General features: G+C 45.5%; 1 protein-coding gene and 1 long non-coding RNA gene across 2 annotated transcripts in view; one reads left to right on the plus strand and one right to left on the minus strand.

The window, feature by feature from the left end:
- LOC119437522 (uncharacterized) overlaps positions 1 to 20,721 on the minus strand; it is a 478,366-nt gene that overhangs the window by 428,076 nt on the left and 29,569 nt on the right. The window contains exons 3-4 of the mRNA XM_049660653.1: positions 15,683 to 15,867; positions 3,749 to 3,923 (exon numbers count right to left, since the gene is read on the minus strand). The gene's annotated coding sequence lies outside the window, so the exon portion shown is untranslated. The remainder of the gene's footprint in view (positions 1 to 3,748; positions 3,924 to 15,682; positions 15,868 to 20,721) is intronic.
- LOC125942465 (uncharacterized) lies at positions 628 to 1,385 on the plus strand. The gene is made up of 2 exons (XR_007465131.1): positions 628 to 754; positions 826 to 1,385. It is a non-coding gene; the product is annotated as an uncharacterized LOC125942465 (long non-coding RNA).

Below are 20,721 nucleotides of genomic sequence, written 5' to 3' on the forward strand. Positions count from 1 at the left end.
TAACACAACGAATACTCACAACACCTGCTCAGGCTTCTGCAGTATTAGCTGGGTTGGTTCATCAAACATTTCCAAAACATTCAGCATAGCGTATTTTCCTGTATATAAGACGCTTTTTTTTTCCTGAAGTTTTCGTCGGTGTGTCTTATAGAACGGTGCGACCCATGTACGTTTTTTTTTTCCGCAAAAACTGCCTTCAAAATTGGATCCAATGTTATGGCCACGCGAAGCGCGCTGGTTGACTTCATTGCTACGGGTTCTGTGCGCGCTATCGAGGTGCTGGGTTCTAGTGATCAAGTTTCCGAGCGCCATGCGAGAAGGATGGAGCCGCAAGGCAAGCAGCGGTAGGCCTACCGCGAGTCGATTGACCCCGAAGTCGTTGCATCTGCAGGTCGCTGTCAAAATACGGCGCGCACCACTGTGCAAACTACGCAGTTGCAACAAGGGTACAGGCAGCCCCCCCCCTCCCTCCCTCCAGGGCTGCCTTTCTGCTTTCCTCCCTTGTACGCGATTCAGCTCACTGTCGCACGCTTTCACTCGCACATACAGCGTAAGGCGCGCAGGGACGATGTTATCGTCTTTGGACTTTATATGCACATCGCAACAAGCACAACGGCAGAAATGCGCCTGGAGTAGAAATATATGGCACCCATAATGATACGCTTAATTGCGCGTGACGCACGTTCATGGAGCGAAACATCACTGTAACTTTTTTAAAGCGCTTATAGAAAGAACAGGTGCGTCTTATACACCGGTGTGACTTATATAGCGTTCTTTCTTTTTTTGACAAACTGACGTTTTGAGGGGGGTGCGTCTTATACAAAGGTGCGACTTATAGACCGGAAAATACGGTAATGTTATTGCACTTATATTATCATAAATAATACTATAACAAAACCGCCATCAAAAGGCACTGAGCATCAATGGTAAAGTTGCTCCACTATAGCTCTCTTTAGCTTCACCTCGCGCGCAAGAGTGAAAGTGGGACAAGGCAGACCAACGGGCGAGCAGTGAAACGAACGATAGGGTGAGGAAAGCAGCATAAACACTGCCAGCCCCAAGCCAGCACCGAAGCGCGACACGGGCCTCTCGCTCCGTTCGCGGTTTGACGCGGTGAAGCCTCTTATTTTTTCCGTGCAGTTCTGCAAAACGGAACCATGTGTGCTTGCGCTGGCATATTGTTTCTGAAATAGGAAGTTTGTCAGATCGACGCCGATTTACCACAGAAAGGAGGTTCCAATGTCAATATCAGAGTGCAGTGCTCATGAAATTCAAGGATTTTCAAGGAAGGAAAAAAATTCCAGCACTTTCAAGGGCCTTGAAAACGCACTTTTCAATTTCCAGGGTTTTCAAGGATTTCAAGGACCTGTACGCACCCTGTGGAAAGCGGAGGAACCATCTCGACCACAAAAGTGAGAGCACGGGCAACATTCGAATGGCGGCAACTTGGTTTGCAATCAGCATGTTTTTGACATCGCGCGCTAGTACATTAGCCCTAGAAATCGAACAAGACACTGTACATTGCCGTTCTACATTAGTTCTGTGGAGTTGGTGGCGGCACCGGGGGAATTCCAAATAATGGAGCAGACGAGAAAATTTATTAGGCAGCTTGCTTTCCTCTATGTATTGTGTGCGTGTGCGTCACTTCGTCTGCTTATGTGAACACTGTGGATCCTCAAACTTTAACCTTTCAATATTTGCAAATTTAGGGGCAACGAGGGTCTTAAAAATGAATTTTTTATTTATCAACTTATCTTGATGAAATCTGACGTACAGGTGCATCAGTGAATGAATATTTCAAAGGTGAAAGCAGATTTAAATTGTGAAACCTACAAGGGAACGTATGAAAATGCCATATTACAATTAGGTAATTTCTTATAGGTTGTTATGGTAATTTATGATTTTAAAAGTTACTTTTCTGAAGTATGCAGTTATTCTGATAGGTCCAACACACAAGCTTTTGTTAAAATTATTACAATTTTTATACAGCTATTTTATTGATCAAAAGCAAGTTTCAAAGTTGGAGATAAAATCTGCCTTGCGGTAATTACCTTACATACACCTAATGACAAGTTTGTCAAGGTTACCAAAAAAAGGAAAGCTTCAGCCTGTAGCTCAGTTACTACTGAAAAGAATGATACCAAGTTTGTTTAAATCCGTTCATGGAAACATCCTCAAGGTGTCTGTAAGGCAGAGACGTCTCAGAAAAAAAAGGACAGAGCTGAGAAAATACTTTAATTTTGCAAATATTTGAAATTTTATTTTGAGAGCCCATGATAAACAGAAACGCTTTAGAATGAAGCTTGAAACCAATGAAACACAATGAAACCAAATTTATTGAAATCAGTTTAGGGAAACACGATGCATCCCTATTAGCTTTCCTTGTTTCAATAAAAATGGATAAATTCCGTCCTGTTCATATGTCACAGTGTTTGTTTTCAAGGCACGAAAATGTCACTCGCGACACAGAACGGTATGCAAACATAGTCCCACAATGCGTGCAGTTTTAAGTGCTGCGAATGTGGTGTCTCCGATAATGGCAACACTACAGATTTGCCTAGTCTCAAAACGGGGTCTAGACTGCAAGAACCAGCGGCTGCGTCGAGAGTGGTGGGAACAAGTGCCGGATGGCACCGTCTACGGTCCTGTACAGTTTGCCAAGTAAAGCGGCACTCGTGCGACATCTGCATCGTCACACAGTCCATGACTCTGCAACATATAGCTTTGCTTTGCTATAGCGAAAGTGCCGACGTGATATGCGACTGCACGACGTGTTACCACTTTTACAGTCCAGCCCAGTCCGATCACCGGCTCGCAAGCCCGCTCATCTGATCCTTGCAACAAAGCGCTTCCTCTTTCTCGCCATATGATCAGATAACGGTTGTGCTTTGCTTTGCGTACCAAGTCAGGTTTCGAACTTCTTATAAGTGTCTAATAACCGCTGCTTTCAACCAGGGTGACTAACAAAGAAACGGATCAACTTCAAAGCGGGCCTAGCCAGGCAAGCACGCTATCCACAGCATCGTTTCATTGTTGCTGTAGCAACAGCCAATCGTAAGGCACCTCTCAGCGTGTGGCAAGCTTAGCCAATAGCAGGGTCGCATGCATCGCGAACTTCGTCAGACTTGCCTCTCATTTCTTTATGTTTGCACATTTTCTATGCGGCCGTCGTAGGTGAGGAGGTCGGGAACAAAAAGGTGCAACTTTGAGCTTTCTAACAATTACAATATGGCGATGCTGGGATGGACGAGAGATGACTCTGTGAAATCCGTTGTTTCTGCGAGATTATGGGCTTCTTTCTCGCCGTCCATGCTGACATAAATAATTTCTTCCGGATACTTATAGTGTGTTTTCAGCTAAATCGTTTTGATACAGCACAGCCTACGCATTCCAGATGCCGAAACTAAAGGTTGCAAAAAATCGCTTCTTTTTGCTATTTTCAATTTTTTTTTAAGATGCGGCTTTGTGCCCCCTTACACGAATGCAAACTTTCCGGTCGCAAGCTTCGATTCTCACATACGCGTGACTGCTCAGTCTACATGTTGCGCACGTACGCAGCCTTTGAAAAATGTTCGGTTATAGTGCAGATATTCGTGACTCTGGTGACTTACACTATGAACAGCCTGTGCTGTATTGATATTTTGGTACTAACCCACCTAAAATCATTTTTCTTTTCGGTGTCCCCTTTAACCCTTTCTGTCCAATGGACACACACAAAAACACAAAGACAGATGAAACGCGAACGCACCTTGTCTCGGCAAGCGTGTTCTGCACCTTCTGCAGCTCCTGGCGCAGCTGCTGTACTTCCCTCGTTACCGCCTCCAAGTGCTGGATGTGTTCACAGTGGTCTGTCACCATGCGCTCAAGTTGCTTCCGCAGCATCCGTGTGCACCAGTCTCACTGGGCCTCCAGCCGCTGCTCCACTGGAAAAGAAGGCATGGCGCTCAACCGTCAGGCATCACGCCTATGCATTAAAGGCGACCTGTAACTAAATTTTGGACCACGTAACAAGCCTAGTTCTAAATGGTGTACATATAGAGTTGCCTCGGTGCTAAATTTTATGTTTGGAATACAAGTGGATGCGCTAAGAAAACTTGAAGTGCCTGAAAAAAAATAATAATTTGGTGAGCGCAGGTGGCGAGAAAAGAGCTCAAAATCGCACAAGAACACCGAAGTTCACAGAGCCATCTCTCATTCTTCCCACCACCAAGTGCCACCATCATGACGTCGTTCGAAATCTCGAAGCTTTGCCTGCTTCACCTTTCCGTTCCCATCCTCCTCTTTACAATGGTCACATAGAAAGAGATCAACCGCAAGCATTAAGAAATCGGGGGCCAATCTGACAAAGCTTGCGGAGCATGCAGCCCTCCTATTGGCTCAGCGTAACAGTACACTCAGAGGCACGTTTTGATTGGCTGTCGCTATGGCAACTGGCTGATCTCAGAAGTAGCAATTGAAGTGGGAGGTAAGGCACCAAGGGAAACCTGTAGGTAAGCTCTCCCAAGTAACAAAGGACCTAATAAAGAAACGACAAAGCATGAAAGTGTCATACTCGAGAGATCGGATAGAATTCGCTGCACTGTCAAAACTGATCAACATGAAGAAAGTAAAGGATATTCGAAATTATTATGTGGGAAAGATTGAGGAAGCAGTAAAATAAGGACGCAGCATGAAATCAGGGAGAAGAAAACATGCCATAGGACAACGCAAGATGTCTGCACTGAAAGATAAGCAGGGTAATGTCATCAGCAGTTTCGATGACATAGTAAAAGCAGCGGAAGCATTCTATACAGACTGTACAGTGCCCAGAGCAGCCAAGCTACTTTCATTCAAAGTAGTGATGAATGGGATACAGAGGCTCCTTCTATAACTAGTAATGAAGTTAGAAGGGCTTTGCAAGAGATGACCCGGGGAAAAGCTGCTGGAGAAGATGGAATAACAGTCCATTTAATCAAATATGGAGGCGGTATGATGCTTGAAAAGCTTGCGGCCCTTTATACGCAATGCCTCACAACTTCAAGTGTACCAGAGAGCTGGAAGAACGTCAACATTATACTAATCCGTAAGAAGGGAGACGTTAAAGAATTGAAGAATTAGAGACCCATTAGCTTGCTTTCAGTATTGTATAAAATATTCACCAAGATAATTTTCAATAGAGTCAGGGCAACATCTGACTTCAGCCAACCAAGAGAACAGGCTGGTTTCAGGAAAGGATATTCTACGATGGATCATATACATGTCATCAATCAGGTAATCTAGTAATCTGTGGAGTACAATCAACCCCTTTATATGGGTTTCATAGATTATGAAAAGGCATTTGATTCAGTAGAGATACCAGCAGTGATAGAGGCAGTGCATAATCAAAGAGTACAGGAGGCATACGTGAACATCTTGGCAAATATCTACAAGGATTCTACAGCTACCTTTGTTCACAAGAAAAGTAGAAAGTTACCTATCAAGAAAGGGGTCAGGCAAGGAGACACAATCTCTCCAATGCTATTCACTGTATGCTTAGAACAGCGCCTCCTCTATCTTTCTGTGCTTGGGAAAAGGAGTGGAGAACAAAGGGAACCAGCCATCGGCCCTAGCACGGCTTTTTGCCGCCACGCGCTGCCGCCTGAGTAGGATCAACATCGCGTCGTTGCTCATGGAAACGCTGGCCGTGGCTGTACCCACAGCTCTTAGCTGGTTGAGTTTTCGACTGTATTTGCGGTGTTTGAAGTACAATAAAAAATTTTGTGAACGGAAACCCTGAAGCACTTGTCACTCTGGGCAACTAGCCCACTTTAGAGACAAGTGTCATTGGCGGCTATTGGTGTTAGATGCGCTCGCGCGTCGTCTGCTGCGCCGATGTGAGAATGCGAGCCAGTTGAAATCCAAGGCATGAAAATTGTTCTGTCACCAATATGTTCTCTTGTCTGAGAATCGATTTTTGAAGATCGTGTTTGGCAGCAGCTAATGCTGAAAGCTAGGGCGCTGAAAGAGACCTCGTGCATGCTACCGTCTACTCGTGTAGCACACTACATGCAAGCCGGGAGTACATGCGCTAAATAGCACGTAATGTTGTTAGACTGCTTCCAAAGCGGTGCACGCTCCTGCGTTCCCTTCGTAAAGTTTTTGACAATTACATTTGTTGCCACCGAAAAAAAGCCACAGCTGGCGCCAGAAAATGGGAGCTGTGCCATGTGATTCCATCATTCGAGAACATAAAGCAATTAAATAGTGATAGTACGAAAACAGCGCATTCTGCCGCGCGCTTCCTTCAACACTAGCCTATGTGAGTGAACAGATACAGTTATTCAAATCTAAAGTCGTAGTGTTGACTAATAACTTAAGCTAATGTGATGCGCATGCGAAATGCACCCTGCTGTCAGTGATGTCAATTCTGTAACGTAAGGCCCTGCACAACCTGCATGCAGATATCACTATGCAAATAGAGCAGTTCATGCTTTCAACATCATTGCGTTTTGAGTCATGGTTTATATTGATTGGACCATTTCAACGGTGGCAGTGAAAGCATTTATTGTGGAGGCAAACTCCCACATGTCATAGAAGCGTATGCCGCTTTCACGGTCTCGCGCACTTTCGAGAAAGGGGCTTTTTTCCAAAATGTTTAACTGCCTCGTGCCTATCAGTAACATTGAATGCATAGTTGCAGACGGTCGATTTGCACAATGGTACACAACAGTAATACATACTGAGGCATGCGGAACACGTGCTTGCAAAAGCCAGAAAAAACGAATACTCGCACAAACTCGACCGGGACTTGTCTAACTATACGTAAGCATTATGCCACTTGCTCATCTCCACGCAGCCCGGTGTCATTATCAGTGTTATGGCACTTGATCCGGCCAGTACAAATGACAGCGTTGCGGCGACATGAACAGGTGCGCAAGGCAGTGTAAGATGCATTGATAACCCAAGCAAAGTACTGCAGGTGGCTGCGCCATGTACGCTGATGACGTTCAGATCACCATAAGACGTTAACAGCTGATGACGTTCGGATCACCATAAGCTGTTATTGCTGTTTTGCTCATTGTCTCTCCGTGTCGAACCATTATGAACCGTGATAAAAAGACTCTGGTAGCAGCACGGACAGATCAAACGTACTATGGCAACGTCGCGCGGAGCATATGTTGAAAGTGATCTGTGAAGCAGACAAGGAGTACTGACTGCTGATAAGTCCACGCACTGCCTTTTCGCCGCTTCAAAGTTTACATTTAACACGTAGATAAAGTCGCTTGCTGCTGCGGGCTCTATCTTGTAAGCGATAAGCGATCGTCTTACGCAAGAGACGGACGGATGCACGGGCAGTTTTCTAGTTGGGTAAGCATAGAAATGGTTACGCATTAAATGAAAAGAAAGAAAGAAAGAAAAGAAACACGAATGCAATTGCATTCATGCATGCTCATTATGCCATGTATGCTCCTGAGCTCATTGTCATAGACCCAAACAGCTGCTGCCAGGTGTCACCCATGTAGAGTTTGTTACGTATAGTTGCTAGCGCCCCCTACCCATGTCTTTGTGTAATAAAAAGGCTAGGCAAGCCAAGCTAGCCAGTGCTTGTTCGACACTCATGGCGGTATCTCACTTGCGGCTCCGTGCCGTCGCATCGTAACCCGAGTCGTACAATAACCGTACGACCCCCAAACAAGATAACATGGTGTCAGAAGATTGACTGACTCTTCGCCCGCAACCAGCAAGCATGGCCAGCGCGTTTATCCAGCCACCACCGCAATTCGAGCCTGGTGACGACCCACCGTCCGCATGGGAAGAATGGCGGGAAGCATACACGATATATGAACTGGCTTGTGAATACGACACTAAGCCTAAGTCAGCACGGAAGGCATTGTTGCTTCATGTACTGGGACCGTATGCTCGTCGCATCGCACAGACTTTTCCTGCGAATCCTGCCGTCGACAGCGACGACGCAGACCCAGTGAAGTACATTCTTGACAAGTTTGACGAGCTGTATTGCCCGTACAAGAACGTCATACAGGCAGCGGCCCTGTTCAACTCTATGGTGCAAAAGCCAGGTCAGTCAATTGACGATTTTGTAACTGATCTTCGACGACAGGTGCAGAAATGTGACTTTGGCGACAAGTGCGACAGACTCATTGGTGACCGCATAGTGGTTGGCATTCGTGACGGAGCTCTCCGTGAATGTCTCTTACAAGAGCGCGACCAGAGTCCTACCATGCTTTTCTGGTCACGAAACTGCCGCCTCAGTTTCATATAGAGCCAGCGCCCGCCGCTAGAGGCGCAACCGTGCATGGGAGGGCATGCGAACGCCGCTACCGCTGTGGTTGTGTGTGGGGCAGCCTCGGTATTCTAGCTTTCTCAACTTCCACAACCGTCGGTTTACTTTCACGTAACTATTTTTAACATTCCACATGCTTAAATAACTGCCTGATTGCGTCTTCTGCCATGATATGAGCGCCCGGGACGAAAAAAAAGCCGCTCATAACATGGAGCTTGCGGCGGTCTCGGACCAAAAAAAAAAAAAATCTGGGATTTTGAGCCAGAACCGCGATACGATTATGAGGCACGCCGTAGTGGGGGACTCAGGATTAATTTTGACCACCTGGGATCCTTTAAAATGGACCTAAATTTAAATAAACGGGCGTTTTGCATTTTGCCCCCGTCGAAATGCGTCCGCTGTGCACGGCCGGGCGGTCTCGGTCCATATTTCTTCGTCATCGCCGTTCGCCTCAACACTTCGGTAGGCTCCGCTGTTTAATATTTGCCTGAAATTAGACACCGCGCATTCGCACAAAGCGCCAGTGGTCCCACTTATCACCAGATGCAAACATATGGGCTGTTGCACCCCCGCAAGTAAGCGCCAACTCTCCATTGCGCATAGCGCCAGATTGTTTACCGAGCACAGCTGTTCACTTTCTGTTAAACTGTGGGCAGTATCTTATCCAGAGATCAAAAGTGTGAAATTGTTATTGCAAAAGGCTGCTTCTGTAGAATACTTAAAGACAATGAATAGGAAATTGAGCTGCTCCGTGCGCTTCAGATTTCTCTGCAAAACGATGCCATTTCTGAATGAGATTTAGGTAGGATAAATGCAAGACAAAATTCACTACTAAATGTCTTCGGTGCAGCTTTTAGCAACGGATTAAGGCGAATGTGAAGTGTTAGGACCTGCACAGTTGAAACTAACTGTATTGTAATTAGGCAATTGCCTTAGCAAGCAGTCTTTTAGAAGTGTCAGTAAGCCCAGCACTTATTCAAGCTGCTCATGGTTTCGACGCAGAAACGATGAGACTAGGTATTTTGGTTCTTAATGCGCAACTATTTACAGGATGTTAAAATGTTGTAATCACCGGTCCTGATATTCTTATCATGGTCGAAAAATTAAAGAAAACTGCTTTATAATTCGATTAAGAAAAGAAATAAAACGTGTTGGTGAAAAAACAACATACAAGCATGATCATTTACTTATCATGTAAAATAAGTGGAGCGAAATACAAACAGCACAAAGAGGTGTCCGGTCATGAATGTTCCACCATTCACAATGCAAGAAGTTGTTAAAAGCACTGATATAATAAGCATAAAGATATAATAATATGATATAATAAGCATAAAGAAAAACATCAAACGTGAGAGGTATGTATTAAGGGGCAGGAAACAAACACCAGCAAACGAATAGCAATAAATGCACAATGCATAAGATTGTTTCTATAAACAAGAAAGTGTAAAGCATAGGCATTTCATAACACATGGCAAAACAACTCTCAAACGAACACAAGTAGCCACATCACAAATACAGCAATTTAAAAAAAATGGCTGGTTAGAGATACCACCATTCCACTTCAGCTGTTACTTAATCATGCACACACAACTTGCTCAACAAATCATAATGCAAATATAGCTAACAACAGTGCGCTAATAACCTCCTTACTTATAGCTGCTCATATACTTAAAAGTACATGCAATTGAAGAATTGTAGCCCATCAATAGCCCAAATGACAATGGAAAATAAAACAATGCATATTATTCTGTTAACATTTGCATTTAAAGGAATTCTAATGTTATACATTTCATAGATTGTCGTGGTGAAGGCGCTATTGTTGTGATGTGAACTACGCTACACTAGCATAACACAAATTGAGGTTGCAAAAATCATGAAACAAATGTGTTTTATCATCAATGCCCTCATCAGACCTTGCAACACCCTTGTTCTCCTTCATCAGCATTGCAATTTTTTATAAGTGGTCGCCTTTAGACGATAATAGTGATTCCTACTGCGCCCCTTTAACTGGTACCTCTTCAACTGGTTGGTTTCCTACCATCCCCTGCTGGACATGAAGCTCGTCCCTTTGCTTGCATCTGCTTGTTGTTGTTTTTTTTTTCTCTTGTGAAAAAATGCAAGCGGGTCTTAAGAAAAAACTGAACTACTTCTGCAGTTGTGCATACGAAGTGCGATTTGCAGCCGACAGCAGCTGTAGCAGTACGACTGTCCATCAAAACATTCTCCACAATATTCATGTACACATCAGAACAGGCAGTTTTGTCAACTGTGTACACTTCCAAATGATCTTCCACAATTTAGAGGAGAGCGACTAGCTGGCTGGTGGGCACTTGTAGACGATGTCGGAGGCGTCGAAAAGTTTCGCGCACACACGCGTATACTTCGATTCGAAGTTAAAACCGCCATCTTCCTGCCGTGGTATGGCCTGCTTCCATTTCTCGCGCTGCTCCTTGTCAATAGGCAAACGGAACAACGACACCTTTTCGGTCGTGCCCTTGTAGCCGGAACGGCAACCCGGCACGCAACACGTGTTCGGCATCGTTGTCCCACCCCGCCACTTCAACTAAACAGTCCAGCACTCGAAAAATAGCGCAGCACATGCACAGGACGCACCCGATCACTCAGCTCGCCTCGCACTGCGCAAGCGTTTCGGTGCGCGAACGATGCCCTCCGGTGCGCAGTGGCGCCGCGTCGCGGCAGCTTTGGGCAGCGTATGAACCTCTCCCATAGCGTGACGGCGGAGTTTCGTGACCAGAAAAACATGGAAGGACTCTGGCGCGACGTTACGCTTGAAAGAATTGTGTCTGCATGCAAGGCAGCTGAAATTTCGAAGAGACATGTACAGGAAATCGCAACAAGCGACCAACAGCCAGAGGTTAATGCCGTTCACGAGCATAAAAAACCCACGAAGCGATTGGATCGCCCGATAAGTGCCAACAGGCCTCAGCAGCCTCAGCAGCCTCATCGCTCGTTTGAAAATTCTAATCGTAAGTGTTCTCGATGCGGAACCTCGCATATCCCTCGACAGTGCCCAGCTTATGGCAAAAGTTGTCACAACTGCGGAAAACTTGGCCATTTCGCACATCTGTGCAAACAGGCATGTCGGCAGCCAGCAGCGTACAGACCGCAAGTTCGATTGCTAAACGAGCATCTACAGCAAGACTCACAGGAGGAATTATACTTGGGCTGTTTGACTGCGTGCAGTGTCACTGTCGACACAGCTGACTGGAGCGAGACTGTCAGTGTGAATGGGCATGAAGTGACATTCAAGCTAGACACCGGGTCAGATGTCAACGTAATTCCTGTACAGATGTTCACACAGTGGCCGTGCAGACCAGCAACAAAGCCAACGACAGCAAAAGTCACTACCTACAGTGGGAAACAGCTTCCGATAGACAGCGAATGTGAACTTACTTGTGCAGTAAACAGCAGGGTGTGCCAACTCAGATTTCTGTTGGTGAAGGAGCCACTAAAACCAATACTGGGAGCCACTGCATGTACAACTTTGGGATTGCTCTCACGTGTGAAGACTCTTCATGCAGTAACAAACTCAGCCAACAGACTGCCCCAAGAGCAGTACCAGCAAGTGTTGGATGAATTTCCTGACATCTTTGAAGGCATCGGTCAACTTCCAGGACTGTACAGCATTCACCTGCGTGAAGGTGCCATTCCAACAGTTTGTGCGCCTCGCAGAATACCATGCGCGCTTGAGGACAAGGTGAAAATGGAGCTCAAACGAATGGAGGAGAATGGCGTGATAGTGCCAGTGGCTGAACATAGTGAGTGGGTTCATCCAATTGTGGTGATAACAAAGAAAGACGGGACTGTTCGTTTGTGCCTGGATCCACGCAACCTAAATGCAGCCCTCAAGAGGCACCACTACCCCATACCATGTCCTGAGGAGCTCTTTGCGAGCCTAAGTGGCTCAACAGTGTTCTCTATTCGTGATGCCAAGAGCGCATTCTGGCAACTGACCCTGGATGAGGCGAGTTCAAGGCTGTGTACTTTCACAACACCCTGGGGCAGATACCGCTTTCTCAGAGTACCCTTTGGGCTTGCCACAGCTCCCGAGCTGTTCCAACAGGCCATTGATGAAGTGTTTCAAGGCCAAGTCATAGTCAAGCCATACTTCGACGACATACTGGTCGCCTCAAGGACTGCCGTAGAACACATGGCCCATCTTCGAACGGTGCTGACTATTGCAAGAAAGAACAACTTGAAGTTCAACAAAGCAAAATTAAAATTGGGACTTTCAGCCATCACATATCTGGGACATCGGCTTTCCTCCAAGGGGCTAGCTCCAGACCGCGAAAAAGTCAAGTCTATTGAAGCCATGGCTGTGCCAACCGACAAGTCACAGCTACAAAGGTTTTTAGGAATGGTGACCTATCTGACAAAGTTCATCCCCAACTTTTCAGCAACGACCACCCCATTGCGTGAGCTACTCAAGGCGGATGTAGCGTGGCACTGGACAAGTTGCCATACTGAGACCTTCAACCTCATCAAACAGAAGCTCTCAACAGCACCAGTATTGCATTATTTCGACCAGTCTAAGCCCATCACTATTTCAACAGATGCCAGCTTGTATGGCATGGGATCGGTTCTGTTACAGGAAGGCAGACCAATTGCATATGCTTCTGCAGCTCTCACAGCGCCCCAGCAGCGTTATGCTCAAATCGAAAAAGAACTCTTAGCAGTAGTGTTTGCATGTGAGCACTTCCACTACAACACTTTTGGCCGATCGATAACTGTGGAAACAGACCACAAACCTCTAGTTGCACTGCAGACTAAGGATCTAACCAACATGTCACCTAGACTTCAAAGGCTTATGCTCCGGCTTCAGTGTTACAGCACTAAACTCGTGTACGTACCAGGGAAGCTACTGTCTGTGGCTGATGCACTGTCAAGGTGCCCAGATCCTGAATTCAAGATAGAAACTACAGACAGCGACCCAGGACTAATGGTGTCGACTCTGGTTCAAGCGTCGCCTACAAAACTAAAGCAGATTCAAGAAGCAACAGATCGAGATCCAACCTTACAGCAACAAAGTGAGTACATTCAACATGGATAGCCAGATCGCCTTTGTGATGTCCACCCTGTAGCAAAACCATACTTTCACATAAGGAGTGAACTCTACATCACAGAAGGTTTTATATGCTGTGGGCAACGCCTTGTAATTCCAGCAGCCCTCCAAGCTGAGGTTCTAGCGAAACTGCACCAAGCTCATCGCGGCATTGTGGCTTGTAAGGGATTGGCAAGCCAGAGTGTTTATTGGCCTTCATTCAACAAGGACATCGTCAACCTAGTCTCAAGCTGCGACATATGCCAATCCAACCAGAAGTCAAACCCCCAACAACCTTTACTTGACAGAGACTTTCCAGTAAGACCATGGGAAAAATTGGCTGTTGATTTCTTCCACTGTCAAGGCAGCACGTATATCCTTGTAGTTGACTACTTTTCAAAATACGTTGAAGTGAAGCGTATGGAAACTACGACAGCATCGTCGGTTATTATGGTCCTGAAAGACATATTTGCACGCTTTGGAATCCCCAATGTCCTTATTTCAGATCAAGGGCCACCATTTGACTCTGAAGCATTCAAATCATTTCTGCATCAATGGGACATTGTTCATGAGCCATCATCACCCTTTTATCCCAGGTCCAATGGGCAAGTGGAGAGAACAATACAGACGGTCAAGACGATGCTGATCAAGTCATGCAGCGATGGCAAGGACTTGTCTTTGGTTCTTCTCAATTACCGTGCCACCCCAACCATTGGAGCACGCTCCCCTGCAGAGCTGTTAATGGGCAGGAGATTGAGAACTTTTATACCAACATTACCAATAAGCCTAAAACCGTACTACTCCACTGTTGCGCATCAGCAACTTCTTAAACGCACACAGAGTGCGCAGCACAAGCATGGAGACAACCGCACTCGTACACTTCCAACTTTGGAAAAGTACCAGCCTGTCTGGGTGAGGCACAGAAATACCTGGCAAAAGGGAGTTGTCACTCAAGTTGGTCCCCAACCAAGGCGCTACACTGTGCGAACCACAGATGGAGCAAAATATGTACGTAACCGTGTACACCTAAGGCCACGTGTTCAAAGGATGAGTGATGCTATCCACTCAGCAGAAGACTACACCCTGGATGAATATGGACCAACCAACGAACCTGTGCCAAGTGCAAGTGTTGGTGATGCTACACCTCGCAACCTACCTGCTCAAGTCCAACAAAGTTCGACCTATGTGACGCGTGCTGGGAGACATACAGCCACCGGCCAGGTACCGGGAATGCACGTTGTTATTGTGTTTGTGCCTCTCACATTAGTTTCTTGAAAACAAAAAAGGGGCGTGTTATGTATAGTTGCTAGCGCCCTCTACCCATGTCTTTGTGTAATAAAAAGGCTAGGCAAGCCAAGCTAGCCAGTGCTTGTTCGACACTCATGGCAGTATCTCACTTGCGGCTCCGTGCCGTCGCATCGTAACCCGGGTCGTACAATAACCGTACGACCCCCAAACAACATAAGAGAGTTAACCATAAAATTTGATGGTCCACGCAATCTTAGAACAAGCTGAATAGCTCTGCGATTTCATAACACAGCCTAGTACAGTACACTTCCGGTAATTGAGCTCCAGTTAATTCAATTTTTTGGTTAATTCGATCCCGACCGAAGGTCCCAGCCTGTGCCTATGCATTTGTATGGGGCCAAACTTCTATTTCGATCCTAAAATTTGCATTCTCCAGAGAATTCGAACTTGACAAGTCAGCATGCACACACCTGACTACTATGGTGACCCCAATAGGAATTGGGGTCACCATAGTAGTGTGTCTCAGCAGAGCTTAGCGGGCAGTGAACACACATCATCTCCCGATGAAAACGCCTATTTTCGGCCTGCCCTAGGAAGATTTTCAAGCAATAACGGTAGCTTGTAATAACTGATTACTTAGGGTATTTACCTATTTTTAAAGCATTTTTTAAAAAGAAAACTGAGCCAGAAAACGTGTTTGCGGTGCTTGTATGCTATGCCGCACAATACCGTAGTGCGGCGAAACTGACTTTAAAAATCCTGTGGCGAGGCTGACTTTGGGAAACCAGCCACCATTGTGCAACCCTTGCCCATTTTTCTTGCTAAAAGATCGGGTGCTGGTTAAGTTTCTACTTTGGACACTATTGATTCAGGGGCATGTTAGAATCGGGTAAATACTTCCAAGTGAATCAGAGGTGCGTTTTTTATTATCTGTATCTTATTTTAATCGACCCGCTGGATAATTCTATCCATTTCGTTGGTCCTGCCAGGGCTGAATTAATGGAAGTCAACTGTATTCACATTTCCAGCCTCTACTAGTATATATGCGAACAACATTATGACGTACAGTTTAACTGGCTGTTCATCACAATTAACTGGCCCGACCTCCTTACCTGGCCTAGCTGAGGGACCCGTATGCATCACTGGTGCGGTGCCCTGCCTGCCCTGTGAATGCAACGGTGCCAGCACAGGTCGAGAATCTTGGTTCGTGCTTTGAACAGCTGCTGCTTCCGCTTCCTGGCTATGCTGCTGCGACACATATAGAGACACCGGACGGCTGACGCATGCCTCCAGGTGCCTGCATCAACGTTTAGCAGCGTCATGACACATGTGAATTGCAATAAACTGATAACGCCAAACACAGACACACATATTTGTTAATCTTTTTCCTGTGACCATTCTTCGCCGGCTAAACACTTGGCACAAGACGTGCTTGCCACAAGACGTGCCTTCCTGTATCGAACATTGCTCAAATGCTGTCGCCAATTTTATAGCGAGTGAATTGGTCTAATACGATTGCGTGTGTGAAGCGAATAGTGGTGTATTTTCTGGAATGTATGCGAGCACAGGCAATTGTGCTAGAATGTACCCATGTAGAAAGATCCAACACATTTGACCCGTACATCCGATTGCAACCATCGGAAACTGTGCTAACAGCTATTGTTCTGCTAGGCAAAAGTTCACCCAACAAAGAGAACTTCAAGTTGCACATGCTGCAGTGTCTAATTCTTACCATCACGACAACTTGAAAACACTGAGCCCAGCTGGCCTTTACCCCCTATTCTTTTGCACACTCAAGTTCCTGTTCCAAACTATATACTGTTTCATACACAGTAGTGCTTCCCATAAGAAAGATATGGAGATGCATCACGCAATTTGGCATAACAGTAAGTCACTTTTAAGTCACAAAATAAGGTGTGATTATAAGAATTTATTTCTATTTTTATTTAAGCCTAACTTATTTAAACAAGTTATTTTAAGTACTGGACAAATGAGGTCTATCATACAATGCTACTCCGCTGTGGGATTGTTTTAACACCACGCTACTTGATCTTATATATTCCTATATTCCATTTAAAATACTTCAAATACACCTAAGATATACGTATTGGTGACAAGGAAAAAAATTTCTGTACTCTTGATGCTCTAGGGAAACAAATTAGACTTAAGATCAAAGAAGTTAAAGACGTGTTTTTTCAACACTCTGTATAAGCTTCCCAGGTGAAAATTTCCTGTTGGTTTCCGGCTGGGAGCAGCTGGTTTGTACTGGTTTCTGATGGAACCAGCAAGTAACCTGCTGGTTGTGCTGGTTCCAGCAGGGTGCTTACTGGTTTTCTATTGGTCACAGCAGGCTGCCTGCTGGATTGCTGATGGTTCCAGCAGGGTGCTTACTGGTTTCCTACAGGTCCCAACAGGCAATCTGATGGCTGTGCTGGTTCCAGCAGGGTGCTTACTGGTTTTCTGTTGGTCTTCGGCAGGCTGTGTGCAGGCTTGCTGCTGGTTCCAGCAGGATACTGGTTCCCTCCTCGGATGCTGCTGGAACCAGCAAGTAACCTGCTGGTTTTCAGTTGGCTTGAACTGATTCCAACAACGCTGTCAGTGGTTTTATTTGGACTCGAACTAACTAGTCCAAGCATTCACTCTCAGAGTTAAGATCTGCTGTTTCTAGCTAAGAACTTACTGTTTTTCAACTCAGTGCACTGATTCACTTAAGGAAGGACGTGGAATAGTGAAATACAACCCAAGAATGATGGTCAAATGTACATATTAGATCTTATGCTGTGCATCAGTGCACTCTTTTTCCTTCATTACACAAAAATTTTACCTCCAGAGGCCAAGCTGAAACAGTCAAGATTTCATATTTCTCAGCCCTAAATTTGTTTAAAAGTGTACGAAACGTGCATTTAAGTTTATGCAGGCATCAGCTTGTTGCTTGGAAATGTTCTCCACATCGGTGAGTAACAAGTCGGCCAACTGCCTGCAACCCTGTGCTGGAACCAGCAGCTACCACTTTTTCAGCGACTGGTTCCATCACCTGCTGGTTCCTGTTGTATCGACTTATTATTTTTAAGTCAGTATTTTTCGCCCCTGTGACTGAAGTACAGCGCTCAGCAATTGAAATGCAATACTTGGACCGCATAGCAGCCAGTTCTTGCACCACCGGCAAGCGCTGGGTGATCACTGAGGGACCGAATAGACTTGCAATGCATCACAAAGGCTATCCCTTTCATGCAATATGAAAATGCATCAGTTCAGGGGTACCCAACACCCATCGGTGACGCAAAAATACCCGGAAGCCGCGCACTCTGAGTATTTTCTTTCGAACTGTGAGCACTGTACGTGTTTTGCCAGCTCACAATAACATCGAGCTAATGCCCAGCACCTATGCGTCCTATGAAGGAGTGTACAGACTTTCATGTAAGCTAAAACTAAACTCAACCACAGGACCCAACCTCATCTGGTGTTTCCTTAAAAAAACGTGTGCCACCATTATTGCTAGATACAGTAGACTCTGCTTAAATGAACTCCAAGAGGAGGAAAATAAAGTTCCGCATTGCACCTATGTTTCCAAGGGAGAGTTAAAAAAATTGTTGTTTGCATGCACGTACACCTGCCAAATGAAGGGCACTAAGCACAACAGAAATAGTATTGGTGTGCTTCACATTAGAACAAAATAACCATACTCCTCATCTTTCACAAATTCCTCAGAACAATAGCTTCTGTTGCATTGCATGACATATACCACAACTCAACGGTGCAAAAGGTGTTGCTGATGTGTGAAACACAGTTGGCATTTGTAATCACGTCTTATGTGTCCAGTCAAACCCAATTATAACGAACTTGATAGTTCTAGAAAAAAAGGGGGTTCCAAAGGAAGAATGTCACCTCGAACTGTTATCAGTAACTGCCAACGCCTAAATGAACCGTGATCTGATAGTGGCGCAGTAACCGCCAATATTTTGCAACATCACGTGGCGGCAACGTGTGGTGTAGCGTTCTTGCCGACTCGGGCCGCTTGAATATCAACAGTAACGACAGAAACGCTTGAGCACCCATTGTTCCCATGGTGGAAGGACGTAGGTGGTTGTTCTACATCGTTGAAATAGGCATGATGCATGTGGTGCCACACAGACAGAGAGTACTGCCATTGTGGCATTTGATTTCACACCAGTGCATGCGCCAGTGCACGCCCCGCACCATGTGGTATAACTCTTCCCTGAAGGCATGCCTTGAAAGCAAGCGACCTTCTTTGCAGCTTCCGAAATCTGCGTGCTGGGGTCACTCATCTCCAAGGCCATATCAATACCGCGGTTGAACTGGAGCAGGGTGTGCACTGCCAGGCATCCAGTATGGTCGCGCTTCCATGCTTCAGTGCTCTTTTTACCTTAACCAGGGTATAAGCGTTGGTTACAACAGCAGGGTGATTTTAAAAAATAATCTTTATATGTGGAAGCTGTTTTATAGCACGGTCAGAAAATTGTAAATGCACTGACATGTGGTTGTTATAACCGATAAATCGTTAGATCTGGTATTGTTAGAAGTAGGTTCGACCGAAAATTAATTCAATGCCATAAAAAAGAAGCACAGCAGACTACTTTCTTGGTGTTTGGGACCCACCGTAAAAAAAAATGTATTGTGTGTCGTACAGTTTCCACAAAACAACACTGCAAGCATCATGAGCAACGAGAGAGATACAGAGATTGACCCCTAATGATGACCCAAATAGTGGCCCCTCCATTATAATGTCTCAGCAAAGCTTACGGGACAGTGAACACACGTCATCTCCCCCCCATCAAAAACGTCTATTTTTGGCCTGTCCTAGGAAGATTTTCAAGAAATAGTCGTAGCTCACAGTGTCTGATTACAGTATTTACCCAATTGTAATGTGCAGCTTTTTTTTCCAATAAAATTGGGTCGGATATTGCCTACATGGTGCAACCGGATACGAAACCAAAGCCGCTTTTGCAGAGTTCGTATGCTTTGCCGCATAAAATATTTGCATTGCCGCAAAGCTGATTTTAAATGCCGTGCGACGAAGCTCACTTCAGATACCCGGCGCCATTGTGCAACCTATATTAGACCATTGCCCATTGCTCTTGCTAAAAAGTCGGGTGCACGTTAAATTTCTACGTTTTTTAGGATCTTTATTGTCATTTCTACATTTGTTTTTAACTTTGTACATACAGAAAACAGGTGCGCATTCAATTTGGGGGTGTGTTAGGATCAAGCAAATACTGCAAAATGAAACAGCAAGGCGTTCTGCCATTTTGTCTGCATCTTAAGTTCAATTCAACCAATTTCATCGGTCCTGTCAGGGCCAAACAAACAGAAGGCGACTGCACTGCAGGTGATGCATGTATTTCTTTAAATATGCAAAGAAATCTCACAGGTGGTTTCTGGCCCTTTAAGCAGTTAGCCAAGGTTCTATGGGGATTTGTCGCAAGTAAGTTCAGCTGCTAGTACGTTTATGTGGTTTTACTGTACTGCTTATCACTCCTACAGTGGATGACAGTGCACACATAACCTAGGATTCACTACAGTACTCTTTGCGTGAAACTGCAGCCAGTGATATCCTGATGAACTCTGCAAGCACCCTTTGTGACACCAGTGAGGTACCGAGAGTTTCAAAAGTGCAAACCTCAGTGCCTCTTCAAGCAAGCTGGTGGGCTCAGCACGTCGATTGATGCCTCCCTGGAGGACACGCGAAGCCCCATCAGTATCTCCAAATGCTTCCAGGTGCTGTGCCCAAATGGCGTAGAACTGGGCCTGCCGCACCCCGATGTCCATCTCAAACATTGCCTCGAACACTTCGAGGGGCATTTAAAAGAACCTGATACATTGGTGCTTTGGGGCATTTCAGGGCAAATGTATCAGGGCATTTCAATGCACCTGATATATTTCAAAGCACTAGTATGGGCAGCATTCAAAGAAAGCCCTAAGCTACTTCTAGCTTGAAACTTATCTTTACAATGGAGCTTACAGGGCACTTTGTAAAAGGACCACTAGAGTACGCAGTCACATTTTGAAGGCGACAAAATGCAAAAACACTTGCGTAAATCGACTTAGGTGCATGTCACAGAAACCCAGCTGGTCAAAAGAGATTTGGAGCCCTCAACTTCAGCATCCCCATAGCCGACTGTGCCATTTTGGG

Source organism: Dermacentor silvarum, chromosome 1 (assembly GCF_013339745.2).
Source record: "Dermacentor silvarum isolate Dsil-2018 chromosome 1, BIME_Dsil_1.4, whole genome shotgun sequence".
Classification (NCBI taxonomy): domain Eukaryota; kingdom Metazoa; phylum Arthropoda; class Arachnida; order Ixodida; family Ixodidae; genus Dermacentor; species Dermacentor silvarum.